At 38.6% G+C, this 6,100-nt stretch overlaps 1 protein-coding gene across 1 annotated transcript in view; it reads left to right on the top strand.

The window, feature by feature from the left end:
• Positions 1-864: 864 nt before the first annotated feature.
• slc35f2 (solute carrier family 35 member F2) overlaps positions 865-6,100 on the top strand; it is a 30,047-nt gene continuing 24,811 nt past the window's right edge. The window contains exon 1 of the mRNA XM_061962788.2: positions 865-1,175. The gene's annotated coding sequence lies outside the window, so the exon portion shown is untranslated. The remainder of the gene's footprint in view (positions 1,176-6,100) is intronic.

Below are 6,100 nucleotides of genomic sequence, written 5' to 3'. Positions count from 1 at the left end.
AGAAATATTTTAGTCCTAAATGCAATTTATCTCAATCTTTATATCATAAAACGATCTATTTTCAAGCACTATTTCATTATGGATTAAAAGAAAAAAAAATCTCCAATGAACATATATAAAGGGTTGTTATCTTCGGTACAGCAGCCAATAAAAAGATGACCTTGACATTATTTCTATGAGTTATGACCAGAACGTTTTTGTGTTAGTTATCATTCTGTGTGACAGAAGCAAACATAAATCCATCCTCCATTTGACAACAAAAGAAACACACAAACACGTCGTACATACATATATGTATGTATACATATATGTATTGTCTTATATAAATGCATTCCTTATGAAGAACACGCAGAACAAGAGGCAGGAAATAAGTAGTTTAGTTTCCCCTACTGATGTAATCACTGCCATGGCTTTTGTTTATCTTTGGTCACAGTCACACTCTGTAGTGATTTGTTTATTTAAGGGAATAGTGCAATTGTGACAATTCATTCTGATTAAATCAACTCGCTGTCTTACAATTGGCCTCACGCTACTTCTGTTGGTTGAGGATTAAAAACTGCATATTTTGTAAACTAGTAATCTTAGTGAGGAATTTTATATTTTATATATAAATGTATTTATATTTTATATTTGATATTTACATATACTATCTTATTTCAATCTATTTGTCAGTGATGCTGTCACCCCCTAACCAAAGTTATGTTCTAATCATTTTAATCAGCTGCCGTCGAAGAATGTTTTGTTATTTACCACATTGTTTACATTTGGCACGGTTGTTTTGAAAGCCTTCCGGGATTATGACGTAACAACAACAAAACACTCTGATTGGTCGAGACAGTAGTTACGTCATCGCCATGCGACACATATGCGCTAACACCACACCGGGAGCAACGCAAGGCTGGCAAGCTAATCGAACAAATGCTTCAATTGACAAGTTGGTGTGACAAAACAAATGAACTGAAGCGGCTAACATCCGCACTGGACATAAATGTCTCAATGGACGCCATATTCGAGGGAGGAGGAGGAGGAGAATGAGGAGGTGAGAAATGCCTCTTCCGGTGTGGCAGCATGATAAAACTTGGAACAACACGCTGCTCAAGGACGGGAGTAGTGCTTCTGGACCGGCTTCTGGACTATTGTGAAACGTCATTGTTTTAAATTTTAAAACTTTAAAGGTGAGCTTGCTTGACCATCTTGTCTTTCACATTGTTGTCATCTTAAGTTGTTGCTTTTAATACAGTGCCTGCATTTTTATTTATTTGTTAAAATATGTGGTCATTTACAATACAAGATGTACTAAAATGTATAATTCAAGGCATTTAAAAAGTGCCAGAATGAAACATATGAATGCTGTTCATAGTTTGCTGTAGAGCAGTGCTATTCAACTGGCGGCCCACAGGCCAAATCCAGCCCGGAAATGACGTCATGAATCAATCAATCAATCAATCAATCTTTATTTATATAGCCCTAAATCACAAGTGTCTCAAAGTGCTGCACAAGCCACAACGACATCCTCGGTACAAAGCCCACATAAGGGCAAGGAAAAACTCACCCCAGTGGGACGTCGATGTGAATGACTATGAGAAACCTTGGAGAGGACCGCATATGTGGGTAACCCCCCCCCTCTAGGGGAGACCGAAAGCAATGGATGTCGAGTGGGTCTGACATAATATTGTGAGAGTCCAGTCCATAGTGGATCCAACATAATAGTAAGAGTCCAGTCCATAGTGGGGCCAGCAGGACACCATCCCGAGCGGAGACGGGTCAGCAGCGCAGAGATGTTCCCAGCCGATGCACAGGCGAGCGGTCCACCCCGGGTCCCGACTCTGGACAGCCAGCACTTCATCCATGGCCACCGGACCTGTGCCCCCCCCACCCCCTCAAGGAAAAGGGGAGCAGAGGAGAAAAGAAAAGAAACGGCAGATCAACTGGTCTAACAGGGGGGCTATTTAAAGGCTAGAGTATACAAATGAGTTTTAAGATGGGACTTAAATGCTTCTACTGAGGTAGCATCTCTAATTGTTACCGGGAGGGCATTCCATAGTACTGGAGCCCGAATAGAAAACGCTCTATAGCCCGCAGACTTTTTTTGGGCTCTGGGAATCACTAATAAGCCGGAGTTCTTTGAACGCAGATTTCTTGCCGGGACATATGGTACAATGCAATCGGCAAGATAGGACGGAGCTAGACCGTGTAGTATTTTATACGTAAGTAGTAAAACCTTAAAGTCACATCTTAAGTGCACAGGAAGCCAGTGCAGGTGAGCCAGTATAGGCGTAATATGATCAAACTTTCTTGTTCTTGTCAAAAGTCTAGCAGCCGCATTTTGTACCAACTGTAATTTTTTAATGCTAGACATAGGGAGACCCGAAAATAATACGTTACAGTAGTCGAGACGAGACGTAACGAACGCATGAATAATGATCTCAGCGTCGCTAGTGGATAAAATAGAACGGATTTTAGCGATATTACGGAGATGAAAGAAGGCCGTTTTAGTAACACTCTTAATGTGTGATTCAAACGAGAGAGTTGGGTCGAAGATAATACCCAGATTCTTTTCTTGATTGATTGAGACTTTTATTAGTAGGTTGCACAGTGAAGTACATATTCCGTACAATTGAGCACTAAATCGTAACACCCGAATAAGTTTTTCAACTTGTTTAAGTCGGGGTCCACTTAAATTGATTCATGATACAGATATATACTGTCATATATACTATCATCATCATTATAAAACAGTCATCACACAAGATAATCAGCAGGGTATATACATTGAATTATTTACATTATTTACAATCCTGTGGGGTGGAGGGGGTTAGGTTTGGTTGAAACAGTGTAGGTCTGACTTGAGAGAGAGAGAGAGATTACTTACATTTGATTATTAACAATCCGGGGAGGGTGTTAGTTTAGGGTTGAAGTTGCCTGGAGGTGTACTTTTATTGCGATGTTGAAGGAGGATAGAGATGCCCTTTCTTTTACACCTTTTGGGACCGCATTCCACATTGATGTGGCATAGAAAGAGAATGAGTTAAGACCTTTGTTAGATCGGAATCTGGGTTTAACGTGGTAAGTGGAGCTCCCCCTGGTGTTGTGGTTATAGCGGTCATTTACGTTAAGGAAGTAGTTTGACATGTGCTTCGGTATCAGGGAGGTGTAGCGTATTTTATAGACTAGGCTCAGTGCAAGTTGGTTTACTCTGTCCTCCACCCTGAGCCAGCCCACTTTGAAAAAGTGGGTAGGAGTTAGGTGTGATCTGGGGTGGAGGTCTAGAAGTAATCTGACTAGCTTGTTCTGGGATGTTTGGAGTTTAGATTTGAGGGTTTTGGAGGTGCTAGGGTACCAGGAGGTGCATGCGTAATCGAAAAAGGGTTGAACGAGAGTTCCCGCTCGAATCCTCATAGTGCTTTTGTTGACCAGAGAGGAGATTCTATAGAGAAATCTTGTTCGTTGGTTGACCTTTTTGATTACCTTGGTTGACATTTAATCACAGGAAAGATTAGCCTCTAGGATGGAACCTAGGTAGGTGACCTCATCCTTCCTGGTGATAACAATGTCACCCACTTTTATAGTGAAGTCATTGACTTTCGTAAGGTTGATGTGGGACCCAAACAGGATGGATTCCGTCTTACCCAAGTGTATGGATAGCCCCCTGGTTTAGTTTAAAACTGTACAGTAGGTAACAATCTCAATCGATTTCCGTTATTTAACCAGGTAAAGACTTGTTGAGATTAAGATCTCTTTTTCAAGAGCGACCTGACAAAGAGGACGGCACAAACAAAGTTACAATTAAGTTAAAACCGCCATAAAATCACGGCTCAGCTCGACCTCTACCTGATCTGAACCAAAATTGATCCCCAGCAACTCTACGAAGCATCAAACAGGTTTATATGTGGTTATTGCAGTGGTTCTTAACCTTGTTGGAGGTACCGAACCAAACCAGTTTCATATGTGCATTCACCGAACCCTTCTTTAGTGAAAAATAAAATGTTTTTTTTTTTTAATTCAAGAAAAAGTTATATGTTTTTTTACTGGTGCACAAAATGAACCGTGCATGAAAGAACAAAACCAACACAGTGCATGAACTCAAAACAAATTACACACCTTACACACATTACCATAAATTGATTAACGTGGACCCCAACTTAAACAAGTTGAAAAACTTATTCGGGTGATACCATTTAGTGGTCAATGGTACGGAATATGTACTGTACTGTGTAAACTGTACTGTTTCATATAATGTATTCTCTTCTTTTGCAATCTACTTGTAAAAGTTTCAATCGATCATTCAAAAAACCTGCAAATCAGATGGAAAATTAGAGGGAACATTGTTTGGGGGTATCCATAATACGCCGATGGGGAGGAGTTTTTATTTACACGATAAGTCGGATGTGTCTTTACCTCCGTGGCGGAGGCTCCGCCAAACCCCTGAGGCCGACTCACCGAACCCCTAGGGTTCGATCGAACCCAGGTTAAGAACCACTGGGTTATAGTGTATATATATTTTCTCATTCTGCCTTTCTGTCATGTACATAGTGTCATGTACATAGTGTATATATCCTCCTCCCCCCATTTGTTGTATATATTGTTTTTCAAATCACCTGACATGTATACTGTGTATATGTACATAATTCATCCATTTTTTAACATACTTTTTTCATATACATGTTTCAAGTTATATATATTTTATTATTGAATGTATCAAATGTGATGAATATTTAATGGACCACAATGGAAACAAGCCTTTTGGCTTTTTGTGCCATCCATTTATCTTTTTAAAGCATTATATGGATTAAATTATTTAAAATGTCAAACGTCTCAATCAATCAATCAAACAATGATAATTATTGTTGTTGTGTGACTATCAGAAACTAATTAGTCATTGAGAGTGGAAAGCAGGGCTCTGTCTGACACGCTGGGTCCAAGGATGCAACATGAAGTCATTACTGGCGTTTTGAGGGTGATTTATTTTCTCTTTGAGTAAAATACAACACATTACATGCAGATGTAATGTATCTCCACACAGAAAGATCCCGAGCCCGGGATTGAACTCAGGACCTTCGTATTGTCAAGCACATGCACTAACCCTTGTACCACCGTGCTGCCTATGTACTGCATTATATTAAGGCTGCAACAACTAATCAATTAAAATCGATTATAAAAATAGTTGCCGATTAATTTAGTCATCGATTTGTTGGATCTATGCTATGCACATGCGCAGAGGCAATTTAAAAAAAAAAAAAAAAAGGTTTTATTTGGTTTTTTAAATAAACCTTTATTTATAACCTGCAACCTGTACAAACAGCTGAGAAACAATAATCAAAATAAGTATGGTGCCAGTATGCTATTTTTTTTCATTAAAATACTGGAAAGGATAGAAATGTAGTTTGTCTGTTACCCGATTATTAATCGATTAATCGAAGTAATAATCGACAGATTAATCGATTATCAAATTAATCGTTTGTTGCAGCCCTACATTATGTTATTATAGAGTTGTGTGAGCAGATAACTCTCTCAGAATTTATAATATTTACAATAGAATAACATACAAATAACATGTACCGCATTATATGTTATTCTATTGTAAATTCTGAGAGAGTTGTGTGAGCTGAGAGGTATCTGAGCAAAATTGTCTTTAATGATTGTCTGTAATTGTTTGTTGTATTGTTAATTTTAAATGTATTTGGTCCCCCTTGAAAACGAGATGCTGCATCTCAAGGGGTTTTCCATTAATACATTCAAATTCATTTCAATAATAATTAGAACAAGATAATACAACAGCAGTCATACCACAACAGGTCCAAATAATTTAAAACGATTAAGTAATAATTCAATTTAAAACAAGTAGATTGCCCAAGAGAACTGGTTTTATTTTTTGCAGCATGTTCCTAAAACACCTCAGTACTTCCGCCGTATAAAGGATCTTTGACTACTGTTTTTGCAATTGGCCCTTTTTAGAAACATCGAGCATCTCTGACGTGCAAGTGGGTTGTACTTTTAAAAGTGAATTCCTCCTTACTTGATATGATACAGTTATTGGAATCATGAGCCATTCCATTGCAATTGGTACCGTGCTCTCCTTAATTCAAAAAAACGTCCTTAA

The sequence above is a fragment of the Nerophis lumbriciformis genome, linkage group LG09, assembly GCF_033978685.3.
Source record: "Nerophis lumbriciformis linkage group LG09, RoL_Nlum_v2.1, whole genome shotgun sequence".
Lineage (NCBI taxonomy): Eukaryota > Metazoa > Chordata > Actinopteri > Syngnathiformes > Syngnathidae > Nerophis > Nerophis lumbriciformis.
The sequence above is the reverse complement of the archived record's forward strand: the minus strand, read 5'-3'. Positions and strand labels throughout refer to the sequence as shown.